General features: G+C 28.2%; 1 long non-coding RNA gene across 3 annotated transcripts; it reads right to left on the reverse strand.

The window, feature by feature from the left end:
• Positions 1–7,191: 7,191 nt before the first annotated feature.
• On the reverse strand, positions 7,192–13,856 carry LOC135931823 (uncharacterized). Of its 3 annotated transcripts, XR_010573178.1 has the most exons (5): positions 13,823–13,856; positions 8,282–8,395; positions 7,653–8,241; positions 7,504–7,614; positions 7,192–7,366 (listed from the first exon to the last, which is right to left on the reverse strand). It is a non-coding gene; the product is annotated as an uncharacterized LOC135931823 (long non-coding RNA). The 3 variants fall into 3 exon arrangements; XR_010573177.1 differs by lacking the exon at positions 7,192–7,366 and having other exon boundaries at positions 7,376–7,614; XR_010573179.1 differs by lacking the exons at positions 7,192–7,366; positions 13,823–13,856 and adding an exon at positions 8,444–8,484 and having other exon boundaries at positions 7,376–7,614.
• Between the last annotated feature and the right edge of the window lie 2,027 nt (positions 13,857–15,883).

The following is a 15,883-nucleotide window of genomic DNA, read 5'->3' on the forward strand; positions in this document are numbered from 1 at the left end:
ATATTTAAGCTGTAAGAACGATTTGAGGATCAATTACCGAAACTTATACCATTGTATAACCCGTTAATTGATCCTAATTGATCTTCTATCCGGAAAGCAGCAGAATAAACCGTTACTGAGTGATGAGCAAATTAAGAAAGTGCTGGCACTTAGCCAAAACCGAAAATATAAAAGATCACGATCTGAAATTTGGCAATTATTTAGGCTTTAATTTGTGCGTAAATAATTTCCAAACCGGATATCGATATCACTAACCGCAACCAAGTTATGACCTGTTTTTAAAGCGTGAAGTTGTAAGAATTTTTTTAAAAAGTAAGGATCAATTACCAAAAACTATACCAAATTGTGGTGCGTTAATTGATCCTCCAGAATCTTTAAACCGCATATCAACAGAATGAACCATTCGTGAGTTATAAGCAAAACAAAAAAGTATTGGCACTTTGCCAAAACTGCCAAAACCGAAAATAAAAAAGATCATGTTTTGAAACTTGGCAATTATGTAGTATTCAATACGTACATTAACAATCACCAAACCGGATATCGATATCACTAACCAATACCGAGTTATAACCGTTTTAAAAACGTTAAGTTGGCGGAAATATTTAAGCTGTAAGAACGATTTGAGGATCAATTACCGAAACTTATACCATTGTATAGCCCGTTAATTGATCCTAATTGATCTTCTATCCGGAAAGCAGCAAAATGAACCGTTACTGAGTTATGAGCAAATTAAGAAAGTGCTGGCACTTAGCCAAAACCGAAAATATAAAAGATCACGATCTGAAATTTGGCAATTATTTAGGCTTTAATTTGTGCGTAAATAATTTCCAAACCGGATATCGATATCACTAACCGCAACCGAGTTATGACCTGTTTTTAAAGCGTGAAGTTGTAAGAATTTTTTTAAAAAGTGAGGATCAATTACCAAAAACTATACCAAATTGTGGTGCGTTAATTGATCCTCCAGAATCTTTTAACCGCATATCAACAGAATGAACCGTTCGTGAGTTATAAGCAAAACAAAAAAGTATTGGCACTTTGCCAAAACTGCCAAAACCGAAAATAAAAAGATCATGTTTTGAAACTTGGCAATTATGTAGTATTCAATACGTACATTAACAATCACCAAACCGGATATCGATATCACTAACCAATACCGAGTTATAACCGTTTTAAAAACGTTAAGTTGGCGGAAATATTTAAGCTGTAAGAACGATTTGAGGATCAATTACCGAAACTTATACCATTGTATAGCCCGTTAATTGATCCTAATTGATCTTCTATCCGGAAAGCAGCAGAATGAACCGTTACTGAGTTATGAGCAAATTAAGAAAGTGCTGGCACTTAGCCAAAACCGAAAATATAAAAGATCACGATCTGAAATTTGGCAATTATTTAGGCTTTAATTTGTGCGTTAATAATTTCCAAACCGGATATCGATATCACTAACCGCAACCGAGTTATGACCTGTTTTTAAAGCGTGAAGTTGTAAGAATTTTTTTAAAAAGTGAGGATCAATTACCAAAACTTATACCATTGTATAGCCCGTTAATTGATCTTCTATCCGGAAAGCAGCAGAATGAACCGTTACTGAGTTATGAGCAAATTAAGAAAGTGCTGGCAATTAGCTAAAATCGAAAATATAAAAGATCACGATCTGAAATTTGGCAATTATTTAGGCTTTAATTTGTGCGAAAATAGAATAATATGTTTATCTTCGTCTTCAGATGATTCTTCAACCGAAAATTATAACAATAAATTTAAACTAAGCATACTTAATGGCAAATTTTTTTAAGTACTTCAAGATGATCATAATAAAGAAATTCATCGTGACTTTGGTATTGCGAAAAAGATTTAGCAACTGTTACAGATAACGGCTCTAACTTTAAGAAAGCTTTCAAGGTGGATATTCTATGGAAGCTGTAGAGAATGACCTTGACAACAATGATGATGAATGTATAGAATTCGAAATCATTGAAAGTATTATTTAATACTTCTTTAAAATATATTATATATTGTAAATTTAGTAAAATTTTTATTCAAATAAAATTATTATTTGTTTATTTAAGGGTCTAAAGAAGCCTCAATAACATTGCCTCAACACATTCGTTGTTTGTGCCATACGATAAGTCTAATTGCCACAACAGATGTCGAGAGAGTTATTATACTAACATTTCTAAAATTCATCATCCTGCAATAGCTAAATGTACTAAGCTGGAATGCAAATAATAGGCCTAAAACTGCAGAACTTATCAAAGCAGTTTTAGGAAAACAATAAGTTACGCCTTGTTGCACTAGATGGAATAGTTTGTATGATAGTCTTCATAGTTTATTAAAATTTAAAAGCGAACTTCCTAAATTATGTCAAAAATTAGAATTTCCTAAATTAAGAGATATTGAAATTCAATATTTAGAAGAATATTGCAATATAATGGCCCCATTGGCTATAGCGATTGACAAAATACAGAGTGAAATCAACTGCTATTATGGAGAATCAGCTCCAATTTTAAATGTCGTTAAAAAAATTACAAATTTAATTCAAACCAATCTACAATTTTGCAAACCATTAGCTGTTGCCATAGAAAATTATTTAAATAAAAGATTTAAAAATATATATGATTTTGATAACAATTTTAAAAGTGCATTTTTGGCAACTATTTCTCATCCCTATTTTAAAAATCGTTGGATTGATGGTGAAAAAGAAAAAAAATACCTTCAGGATTTGTTATTACATGAAGTTTTAATTGTTTTTAAAAATAATATTGAAATTAATACTTCAACAAAATCTTCAATTGATGAAGATGATGATTACTTTTGCCTTAAAAGTACCACATCCAATTCTAATAATTCAATAAATGATTTTGAAATAGAGGTCCTAAATTATATGAAAGATGACAGGCGGAGTATAAATATGTTAAATAGTTATAAATATGAAATATTTATTAAATATAACACAATATTACTCTCCTCAGTCCCCGTTGAAAGATTATTTAGCTTTGCTAATATGGTTAATCAAATCGTCAAAGATTGAACGAAAAATTAATAATATTAAAAAATAATGCTGATTTATAATGCTGATTTATTATTATTTACTAATTATATAATTATTAAATGGAATATCGCATTATCTTTTATAATAAATTTGTTATTTTCTACAATTTATTTTAAATTTTTTTTATAAATTTATATTATAGATAAGAAAATAAAGCTTTTATCTTATATCTTATTGAAATTTTTCAAAAGTATCTAGTATCTTGTTTTGGCAAAGTGCCAATACTTTTTTGTTTTGCTTATAACTCACGAACGGTTAATTCTGTTGATATGCGGTTTAAAGATTCTGGAGGATCAATTAACGCACCACAATTTGGTATAGTTTTTGGTAATTGATCCTCATTTTTAAAAAAAATCTTACAACTTCACGCTTTAAAAACAGGTCATAACTCGGTTGCGGTTAGTGATATCGATATCCGGTTTGGAAATTATTTACGCACAAATTAAAGCCTAAATAATTGCCAAATTTCAGATCGTGATCTTTTATATTTTCGGTTTTGGCTAAGTGCCAGCACTTCTTAATTTGCTCATAACTCAGTAACGGTTCATTTTGCTGCTTTCCGGATAGAAGATCAATTAGGATCAATTAACGGGCTATACAATGGTATAAGTTTCGGTAATTGATCCTCAAATCGTTCTTACAGCTTAATTATTTCCGCCAACTTAACGTTTTTAAAACGGTTATAACTCGGTATTGGTTAGTGATATCGATATTCGGTTTGGTGATTGTTAATGTACGTATTGAATACTACATAATTGCCAAGTTTCAAAACATGATCTTTTTTATTTTCGGTTTTGGCAGTTTTGGCAAAGTGCCAATACGTTTTTGTTTTGCTTATAACTCACGAACGGTTCATTCTGTTGATATGCGGTTTAAAGATTCTGGAGGATCAATTAACGCACCACAATTTGGTATAGTTTTTGGTAATTGATCCTCACTTTTTGAAAAAATTCTTACAACTTCACGCTTTAAAAACAGGTCATAACTCGGTTGCGGTTAGTGATATCGATATCCGGTTTGGAAATTATTTACGCACAAATTAAAGCCTAAATAATTGCCAAATTTCAGATCGTGATCTTTTATATTTTCGGTTTTGGCTAAGTGCCAGCACTTTCTTAATTTGCTCATCACTCAGTAACGGTTTATTCTGCTGCTTTTCGGATAGAAGATCAATTAGGATCAATTAACGGGCTATACAATGGTATAAGTTTCGGTAATTGATCCTCAAATCGTTCTTACAGCTTAATTATTTCCGCCAACTTAACGTTTTTAAAACGGTTATAACTCGGTATTGGTTAGTGATATCGATATCCGGTTTGGTGATTGTTAATGTACGTATTGAATACTACATAATTGCCAAGTTTCAAAACATGATCTTTTTTATTTTCGGTTTTGGCAGTTTTGGCAAAGTGCTAATACTTTTTTGTTTTGCTTATAAATCACGAACGGTTCATTCTGTTGATATGCGGTTTAAAGATTCTGGAGGATCAATTAACGCACCACAATTTGGTATAGTTTTTGGTAATTGATCCTCACTTTTTGAAAAAATTCTTACAACTTCACGCTTTAAAAACAGGTCATAACTCGGTTGCGGTTAGTGATATCGATATCCGGTTTGGAAATTATTTACGCACAAATTAAAGCCTAAATAATTGCCAAATTTCAGATCGTGATCTTTTATATTTTCGGTTTTGGCTAAGTGCCAGCACTTTCTTAATTTGCTCATCACTCAGTATCGGTTTATTCTGCTGCTTTCCGGATAGAAGATCAATTAGGATCAATTAACGGGCTATACAATGGTATAAGTTTCGGTAATTGATCCTCAAATCGTTCTTACAGCTTAAATATTTCCGCCAACTTAACGTTTTTAAAACGGTTATAACTCGGTATTGGTTAGTGATATTGATATCCGGTTTGGTGATTGTTAATGTACGTATTGAATACTACATAATTGCCAAGTTTCAAAACATGATCTTTTTTATTTTCGGTTTTGGCAGTTTTGGCAAAGTGCCAATACTTTTTTGTTTTGCTTATAACTCACGAACGGTTTATTCTGTTGATATGCGGTTTAAAGATTCTGGAGGATCAATTAACGCACCACACTTTGGCATATATTTTGGTAATTGATCCTCACTTTTTAAAAAAATTCTTACAACTTCACGCTTTAAAAACAGGTCATAACTCGGTTGCGGTTAGTGATATCGATATCCGGTTTGGAAATTATTTACGCACAAATTAAAGCCTAAATAATTGCCAAATTTCAGATCGTGATCTTTTATATTTTCGGTTTTGGCTAAGTGCCAGCACTTTCTTAATTTGCTCATAACTCAGTAACGGTTTATTCTGCTGCTTTACGGATAGAAGATCAATTAGGATCAATTAACGGGCTATACAATGGTATAAGTTTCGGTAATTGATCCTCAAATCGTTCTTACAGCTTAAATATTTCCGCCAACTTAACGTTTTTAAAACGGTTATAACTCGGTATTGGTTAGTGATATCGATATCCGGTTTGGTGATTGTTAATGTACGTATTGAATACTACATAATTGCCAAGTTTCAAAACATGATCTTTTTTATTTTCGGTTTTGGCAGTTTTGGCAAAGTGCCAATACTTTTTTGTTTTGCTTATAACTCACGAACGGTTTATTCTGTTGATATGCGGTTTAAAGATTCTGGAGGATCAATTAACGCACCACACTTTGGCATATATTTTGGTAATTGATCCTCACTTTTTAAAAAAATTCTTACAACTTCACGCTTTAAAAACAGGTCATAACTCGGTTGCGGTTAGTGATATCGATATCCGGTTTGGAAATTATTTACGCACAAATTAAAGCCTAAATAATTGCCAAATTTCAGATCGTGATCTTTTATATTTTCGGTTTTGGCTAAGTGCCAGCACTTTCTTAATTTGCTCATAACTCAGTAACGGTTCATTCTGCTGCTTTCCGGATAGAAGATCAATTAGGATCAATTAACGGGCTATACAATGATATAAGTTTCGGTAATTGATCCTCAAATCATTCTTACAGCTGCAAATCTTCGCACTTTCATTATTTTGCTTATAACTCAATAGCCTTTAATTTTTTTGACATTCCGTTTAAAGAATATGGAGGATCAATTAAGGTACTAAATATTGGCTATAACTAAAAAAATGATTGCTTAAATTTTTAATTTTGGCAAGGTGCCATAACCTTTCTATTTTGCTTATAACTCACGAGCGGTTCATTCTGTTGATATGCGGTTTAAAGATTCTGGAGGATCAATTAACGCACCACACTTTGGCCTCTATTTTGGTAATTGATCCTCATTTTTTAAAAAAATTCTTACAACTTCACGCTATAAAAACAGGTCATAACTCAATTGCGGTTAGTGATATCGATATCCGGTTTGGATATTATTAACGCACATAATTAAAGCTTAAATAATTGCCAAGTTTCAGATCGTGATCTTTTATATTTTCGGTTTTGGCAAAGTGCCAACACTTTCTTATTTTGCTCATAACTCAGTAACGGTTCATTCTGCTGCTTTCCGGATAGAAGATCAATTAGGATCAATTAACGGGCTATACAATGATATAAGTTTCGGTAATTGATCCTCAAATCATTCTTACAGCTGCAAATCTTCGCACTTTCATTATTTTGCTTATAACTCAAAAACCTTTAATTCTGCTGATGTCTGGTTTGAAGATCAATTAGGATCAATTAAGACTCTAAATAATGGCATAGGTTTTGTTAATTGATCCTTACATCGTTCTTACAACTTCACGGACCTGAGAAATCAATGTTAATTTTTTTCTTACTTTTTTAACTTATTTTTATTTTGTATTTATTAATTTTATTATAAAGGATGAACCAAAGATATACTCTAAAAGTAGATGAAGATCAATTAATTACGTTAAGAAAATAAGATTTTATAAAAAAATATCCTGTCGATTAAAAATTTTTTTGGATTATGTGTTCTAGATGAAATAAGTTAAACCATCTTAAAAGATGGGTTGAGAGCTCATCTCACTTAATTTTTATTGTAATAATCATTTATAATTTTTTTTGTTTTAATTATTTCATCTTAATTATAAATGACAAATGAAAACATCTTTTATTTTTTTTTCAATAAAAACATAGTGTAATAATAACATTTTTTGCATGAGTATAAATTATTATATAAATCATTTAAATAAGGTTTATACAAAATATATAAAAATATAAATGTGTACACTTTAAAAAACAAAATGTATTTTTAATAATGTGATGATTCACATTCATATTATCTTTGATTATAAACATTCATCTTTTTTGATTCTATCATCACCTATAAAAAATAAAATATATTTACATTAGCATAGATTATATATAATATCATAATTTTTATAATATGTCTTATATCAGGCCTGTTCTTTATACAATATAATTTTTAAAAAATAAAAGAAGATATAAATATTAATTTACATGACTTAATGATTATTAAATTGTATTGCTTTTGTAAGATTTTGCCTCATACCAGTTCTCAATTCCTGGTTTCTCAAGTCAGCAAAATGAAAAAATCTAATATTTAAATATCTTTAAAAAAAATAATATTAAAACTAATAAATGATTACCTTTGAACAATTAATTTTACAAGAATTTGAAAATGGCTGTAACCAATCTCATCATTAATATGTTCAGTAAGATCAATAAAAATATACCAATTATTGTGGAAAAAACCAACACTTCCATTTTTTTAATAATATTTTTACGTTTAATATCATTTTGATAAGTTCTAAATGAACTTTCACAAATTCTGCATGACATACTAGAAGAAGGAATCACTAACCCCCCATTATTTTTAAAATTTATGAGCATATTATTTATATTATTATCAATATATGAATCACTGACCATTGCATTAATGCAAACATCACATCGTACCTTTTTTCTTTAATAAGTTGTTGTACTATATATCCCAAAATATAAGTTGTTAAATTATCTAAATATAATGATAATTTCGGGATATGAGGATTTGTTTGGCTAAAATAATAAGATAATGCCTGGGGTATTATTGGAAAATAGTTTTGATAGAATTAAAATCATCATGATTATTTTGAAAATTTGAACATATTAATTGAGTATTGTCTAAGGAAATGCAATTTCCTGTAATTGTAGTATCCAATTTCGCCATTAATGAAATGCGAACAGCAGATCGAATACCTTTAAAAAATATTTAATAATTATATATTTATTATCAAACTTTCATTTTTTGTTTGTGGAAAGCAATATGTGCTTTGCGCAATTTATTTGCAGCACGTAAACCTTCGCACTCCTGCAATTTATGTAAATTTTGTATATGCTTCCAATCTATTATCTATAAATAAAAAATAAATATTTAATCAAATTTAATATAGCTAGCTACCTCTCCATTTGATTCATTTATTAAAATTTCCTACTCCGCTAATAAATTTCTAAGTAATTTTGAGCATATGACAAACATCTAGTAACATATATATTTTTTCGATTCATAAAATTCCAGCTCAATATATGGAATGATATTATCAGGATCCATACCAGTGGCATAGCTAGGAATTTTTCTTAGAGGGGGTCCATACATATAAAATGCAAAATCATAACCATATCTTCGATAATATATAACAAATATATTTTTTAAATGCATCAATAATATGTTATTATAATTTAGTCGATTATTCTCAATGACTTTATAATAATACTATCCAGAATAATTTCAATAGTAATATAATATCCTTCCACAAACATCAAAACCAGAAAAATATAAATATTAATGGTATTAGTCACTTTTAAGTCTTTAGAACGTAAAATCTAAAAAAAAAATTTTGCTCTGGGAGGGGTCCAAACCTGAAAACCACCCCCGTAGCTACGCCACTGATCCATACTAACACCAAGCAGTTTGCTCATTTTTTTATTAACAGCACAACCATCACATACTATGGCCTTACAGATAATTCCTGTTTTATTTAGATTGAACAATGCAACTCTCACTAAATAGCTACTGAATTCATTTGTGAAACTATAAAATAGGCTATTGGCATTTACCAGCTGGTATTAAGACATGTAGCCATAAGAAAGAGTGCCTTTGTTGCTTCTGGACAAGATTTATCTTCTTTTGTTGATTTTGTCCCATCACCTAAATCAACATAACCATGATATTCTGCTTTGTGGGGGTCATAATCTATTTGAGTTTTAATATGCATTTCATCAAGGCTAAGTACACAATACAACTGCTTTTCTGATTTTTTTTGGTAGCTTTTAATTTAAGTAAATGAAATAGAAAGGAAACCTTTATTTAATTTAATTTATTTTTTTAAAATTATTATAATAAACCTGGCATGATTTCAATCTTGCGACTCCATGCCCTTAATGTGGATTCCGGAGGCATACAAAAGTGTGATTTGAGATATCTGTAAGCCTTAGGTGAATAAAAATGCATAGTCAATGCAAATTGACGGAATTCATTTGTATATATTTTTTGTGGGTTTGAGATGCCTCCACTGTGTATGTGTTTTAAGGAATATAGAAGATGTCCCTGTAAATTGCCTGTCTATAATATTTTCGACATCATCTGATAACAAATTTTCATCTTTTAGTGAAGTGATTATTGTTTGTAAATTGATTCTTTTATTTTTTCCTCTTTTTGAGCTCCTATAATAAGCATGTGCCCTTTTTTTAAGCGTTTAATAATAGCCTCTTGGTAAATAATTTTTCTTTTTAATGTTTCATATGTCGCGGAATAATTATGATCATTTATTATATGTATAATTGGATCATTTTCATGTATGTTATTTGAATAAACATTCGTTTTCTAAAAAGTATACATTTTAAAATATTGTTTTAACTATGTAATGATATTGTTAACATACATCATGAAGTGGCTTAGATATACTAAATATCGATGGAATTGAATCTTCCTTCAATAAAATCTTTCCGGATAAAGTATGAATGAAACAATTTGTAGTAATACCAACTACTAAATTATAAACAATACGACTACTAATTTATATTTAAATTAATTTCTAACATCAAACTTTTTATTCTATTTTTCGAATGTTCGATTCTATTTTTCAATATACAATATACATAATTAATCATTTATTAATTTATTACATTTCCTTCAAACAATTTAAAGTTAGATTTCTTCAATAAACCTCTTTGTAGGTTTACGGTTTCTTGATGAGCAACGTAATGTGGTATTTGTATTTGTGTTTGTATTTGCTTCATTCACTGGCACAACCATTTCTGTAACTTCCAAAGAACTTTCATGATTTGGGATAACTAAACGATTTCTTAACTGATCTGCATGCTTCCGTAATGTTTTCCCGGAAGATTCAACAATATAAGAATAAAGTCCTATTCTTTCTTTAATTACTCCCTCTCTCCAACCATTGGTATTTTCATTATTTAACCATATAGGTTGTGAGATTTCAAATTCTCTTTCCTTTGAATGTAAATCATGATGAAGGCTTTGTTTATCATTAGCCCTTACTATTTCGTGTTCGGCATTTGGTCGGATCCAATCCAGAATTGTTTTCAATTGCCTCCCAAACATAATTTTAGCAGGAGATCTCCCTGTGGAACTATGCTCTCCCAATCGGTAGGTTGTTAAAACCTGTGTCATAGCTTCTTCGGGATCGCTAATTGAATCTCTCGTTGCATAATACCGACCTTTCAAAGTTCGTACTGTACGTTCAGCTAATCCATTAGTTTTTGGATGATAGGGTGCCGAACGTATATGACGTATGTTATTTAAATCACAATACCTACGGAATTCCCCTGATAAGAAATGTGTTCCTTTGTCTGACACACTGTACTTGGGTATTCCAAACCTAGAAAACCATTTATTTAGTCGTTTTATCATAGCATCAGCAGAGGTATTCTGCATTAGATCAACTTCTAACCATGGTCTATTTTTCTGGCATCCAGAACATATTTTGATAAAATTTTCTATATCAACATCACATCTGGGCCACCAACAATACAATCTAAAAATAGATTTCATTACATTTTCCCCAGGATGTCCCCAGTGAATCATTCCTAACACTGCATTTCTTAATTTATTAGGAATAACCAATCTCCCATTCCATTCTATAATATTACGATTGACAGAAAGCTCTTCCCGTCGATTATAAAAATTAACTATTTCTTTATCTTTATGACGATCAAAGTTTCGCCAACTTTGCTGAATATGTATTTCTACATTTTTTAATATTAAATCTCTTTTCGCAGAATATTTTCTGACAATTGCATATCATCCAAATTAATACTTCGAATATCCAAAGCATGTTTAGAATCTTGATTCTCTTCCGAAATTTCTTGGTGTTTATTAATCAAATCTCGAATTCTAGAATCTAGTGTTATGCAACATTTTTCTTTTTTAATATTGTTGACCAAATTGCGTACTTGTTTAATCATAACCTGACGAGGCATTTCTAAATTGAATGCTATAATCCATGGTAATCCGAAAAGAGGCACCCCAGTTGTATTCATTATTACCACTGGTAGAGTCCTTGTCTGTGATCCAATCATAACATTGACTTGGGTCTCGCCCTTGACGTCTAACGGATGATCACCATATGCAGTCAATGGACTGGTTGGCCTAATTTTTGGTCGCCCAATACTTGTCCATATATCAATTCCTATCAATGACGCTTGTGCACCAGTGTCAAAATCAAATTCAACATCTAACCCATTTATCTCTGCAGTTAGTTTTGCTCGATTCTCTCGATTTTGTTGAATCTTCCAAATATTATGAATAGAATCACTTGATGACACTCTTATATAATTTAAATTCTTTGATTTACAGCAAACTGCAAAATGACCAATTTTTTTACATTTATTACATGCCGCATTTGTAGCTGGACATCTCACTTCTCGGTTATGAATAAAACCACATTTATAACATTTAAGTTTATTATAATCTTTATCATTATTATATTTGTAGTTATTATTCTCTTTATCAAATGTATTATTATACTTGACTTTATTATAGCCTTTATCAATTGTAGTCGTCGTTTTTATTGGATGTTTATAATTATCATCATTATCATTTCTTTTGTTATTAACATTTATCTTATTAACAACTGGCATATTTTTATTTGCCATTTCTTTATCTGCTCGCTCAGAAGCTAATGCCAGATCAAGAATAAATTGAAAAGTCAGTACATTATTATCTCTATCAAGACCGTCGGGATATAGAGCTCTAAGATCTCTTTCCAATCCCGGTATTTCCATGCCGACCATAAACTGATCACGTAAACGCTCGTCAATATCATTAAGATAATGACAACGCTTGCCAATTGTTCTAATTTTATCTGCAAATTCAGTTATGGTTTCAGTTGTTCTCCGTAATCTAACGAAATCAAATCTAGAAGCAAAAGCTGTTGACGTCGGTTTAAATAGTTTAAAACATATTGACTTAATTTCCTTAAAAGATAAAGTTTCGATCGAATCAGGATAACAAAAACGGTCTACCAACTCAATATTCTTATTGCCAAAAAATGTTAAAAATATATCTTTATATTGACATTCAGATGGGCTTACGTTTTTTAACCGAAAACTGGCTTCCCATTGAGAAAAATATCTGTGGATAGAAGTATCCAACTCGAATTTATCAAATTTAATCGTAGATAAATCCGCTATTTTTTTTGAATCTCCATTTAAGGAATTATTTTCTCCATTTAAGGAATTATTATCTCCATTTAAGGAATTATTTTCTCCATTTATCGTCGCCATTTGTAGTAATACCAACTAAATTATAAACAATACGACTACTAATTTATATTTAAATTAATTTTTAACATCAAACTTTTTATTCTATTTTTCGAATGTTCGATTCTATTTTTCAATATACAATATACATAATTAATCATTTATTAATTTATTACACAAGTATTTTTAAAATGCCTTCCACAAATAATACTATATTTATTAGGCATAAAATTTTTCCTATTTATAGCCTGTAACCATTTTTACAATAATTATTTGGATTTTAATGGAAATCTATATTTAAAAATAGGTGAATAATAATGAGTAAAATATAAGATATATTTATGACATTGATACAAAGATAGATAGTATATAAAAATCAATATAAATATCAGATCAGTTATTAGTAATATAGTATTGAATCAGTGAAAATTTGTTGATTGGCAGAGCCTCTATTAATATATATATGGTTTACATATTTCTTACAAATATTTAAAATGAAACTGTATCATAGTAAATATGTATTTTAAAAATGGCTAACTTAATATTTTATCCAGAAAAATATTTAGGCAAAGTTCAAAATAGAAATCTTATCAACTCAAGAGGAAGAAGCATTATTTGTCCTAGCAATAAAAATGAGAAAACTTTATATTTTAACTAAATAAGGATTTTTTTTCAATGTTTGTAGCTTATTAATGCTTTATGTAATAAATATGTTGCATATAAAAAATAATATATATACTAATGATAAGAAATATGTGTATTAGATTCTATTTTATTTGTTTTATTACAATTATGAACACAGCACACTCCCATTATCTAAATAAAATAATAAAAGTGATATTAAAAGATCTGTTTTGCATGTATCCTAAGATGCATTAACATAAGATTTATAAGTCCATGCAGGATTAGGTTAAACTATATTTTTAAAAATTAAAAGGTGGGTTAGTCTTAGATTTATTTTTTAAATATAATCACCTAGACCACCTTCATAAAAAAAGTCTTATGAAATTTAAGAATAAAAGATACTATAAAATATTATATCATAAATCGAAACCTTTAAAACTAAATTATCGTAGTAGACTTGTTTTCTATATATTAATATTTCTTGCTGACAAATAATGGATAATCAAACTACAAAATGGCGCTACAGCTGATTACAATATGTGGACACTTTTATAAGGCTATTGTTACTTGCAACTATTGTTGCATTTAAAAATTTATAAAAAAAGTAAAACTTTCATTTTTTAAAGAACGCATGTTGTTTTTTTTACCATTAACAATATTTATTTATTTCAAAATAATTTTTTTTTTTTTATAAATAAATATATATTTTTTCATAAATAAAAATTATTTTATTAAAAATGGAAATTGTGAAATAGATACTATTGCAGGTAAAAAATATATTTTTTTATGCCAAATATTTATTTATGGTATTAAATTATAAAAAAAGTAAAATTTTCATTTTTTAAAATAATTTTTTTTTTATTTTGAATAATAGATAACAGCAGAAGAATTCCATGAAAATGACCAAAAAAACAACTCAAAACTTATCTTAATTCTTTTTATACTATAGGCATTACAATAAACTGGATAAATTGAGACTCTTCATAAGCAAATATTTTTATTAAGCTATAAATTATAAATATCTTTTTTTCCTAATTAATTAAAATTTTCATGTTTAATCTAATTTTCACAATATATATGTCTACACTAAAAATAGATAATAGCAGAAGAATTCCATGAAAATGACCAAAAAAACAACTCAAAACTTATCTTAATTCTTTTTATACTATAGGCATTACAATAAACTGGATAAATTGAGACTCTTCATAAGCAAATATTTTTATAAAAATTATAAATATGTTTTTTTCCTAATTAATTAAAATTTTCATGTTTAATCTAATTTTCACAATATATATGTCTACATAGATAATAGCAGAAGAATTCCATGAAAATGACCAAATAAACAACTCAAAACTTAGATAAATAGATTATATCTTAATTCTTTTTATACTATAGGCATTACAATAAACTGGATAAATTGAGACTCTTCATAAGCAAATATTTTTATTATAAATTATAAATATGTTTTTTTCCTAATTAATTAAAATTTTCATGTTTAATCTAATTTTCACAATATATATGTCTACATAGATAATAGCAGAAGAATTCCATGAAAATGACCAAATAAACAACTCAAAACTTAGATAAATAGATTATATCTTAATTCTTTTTATACTATAGGCATTACAATAAACTGGATAAATTAAGACTCTTCATAAGCAAATATTTTTATTAAGCTATAAATTATAAATATGTTTTTTTCCTAATTAATTAAATTTTTCATGTTTAATCTAATTTTCACAATATATATGTCTACATAGATAATAGCAGAAGAATTCCATGAAAATGACCAAATAAACAACTCAAAACTTATCTTAATTCTTTTTATACTATAGGCATTACAATAAACTGGATAAATTGAGACTCTTCATAAGCAAATATTTTTATTAAACTATAAATTATAAATATGTTTTTTTCCTAATTAATTAAAATTTTCATGTTTAATCTAATTTTCACAATATATATGTCTACATAGATAATAGCAGAAGAATTCCATGAAAATGACCAAAAAAACAACTCAAAACTTATCTTAATTCTTTTTATACTATAGGCATTACAATAAACTGGATAAATTGAGACTCTTCATAAGCAAATATTTTTATTAAGCTATAAATTAGAAATATCTTTTTTTCCTAATTAATTAAAATTTTCATGTTTAATCTAATTTTCACAATATATATATTTAGTCTACACTAAAAATAGATAACAGCAGAATAATTCCATGAAAATGACCAAAAAAACAAAATAGATTATATCTTAATTCTTTTTATACTATAGGCATTACAATTCTGGATAAATTGAGACTCTTCATAAGCAAATATTTTTATTAAACTATAAATTATAAATATGTTTTTTTTCCTAATTAATTAAATTTTCATTTTTTAAAGAACGCATGTTGTTTTTTTTACCATTAACAATATTTATTTATTTCAAAATAATTTTTTTTTATTTATAAATAAATATTTTTTTTTTCATAAATAAAAATTATTTT

This window comes from Gordionus sp. m RMFG-2023, chromosome 1 (assembly GCF_954871325.1).
Source record: "Gordionus sp. m RMFG-2023 chromosome 1, tfGorSpeb1-WG-v2, whole genome shotgun sequence".
NCBI classification, from domain to species: domain Eukaryota; kingdom Metazoa; phylum Nematomorpha; class Gordioida; order Chordodea; family Parachordodidae; genus Gordionus; species Gordionus sp. m RMFG-2023.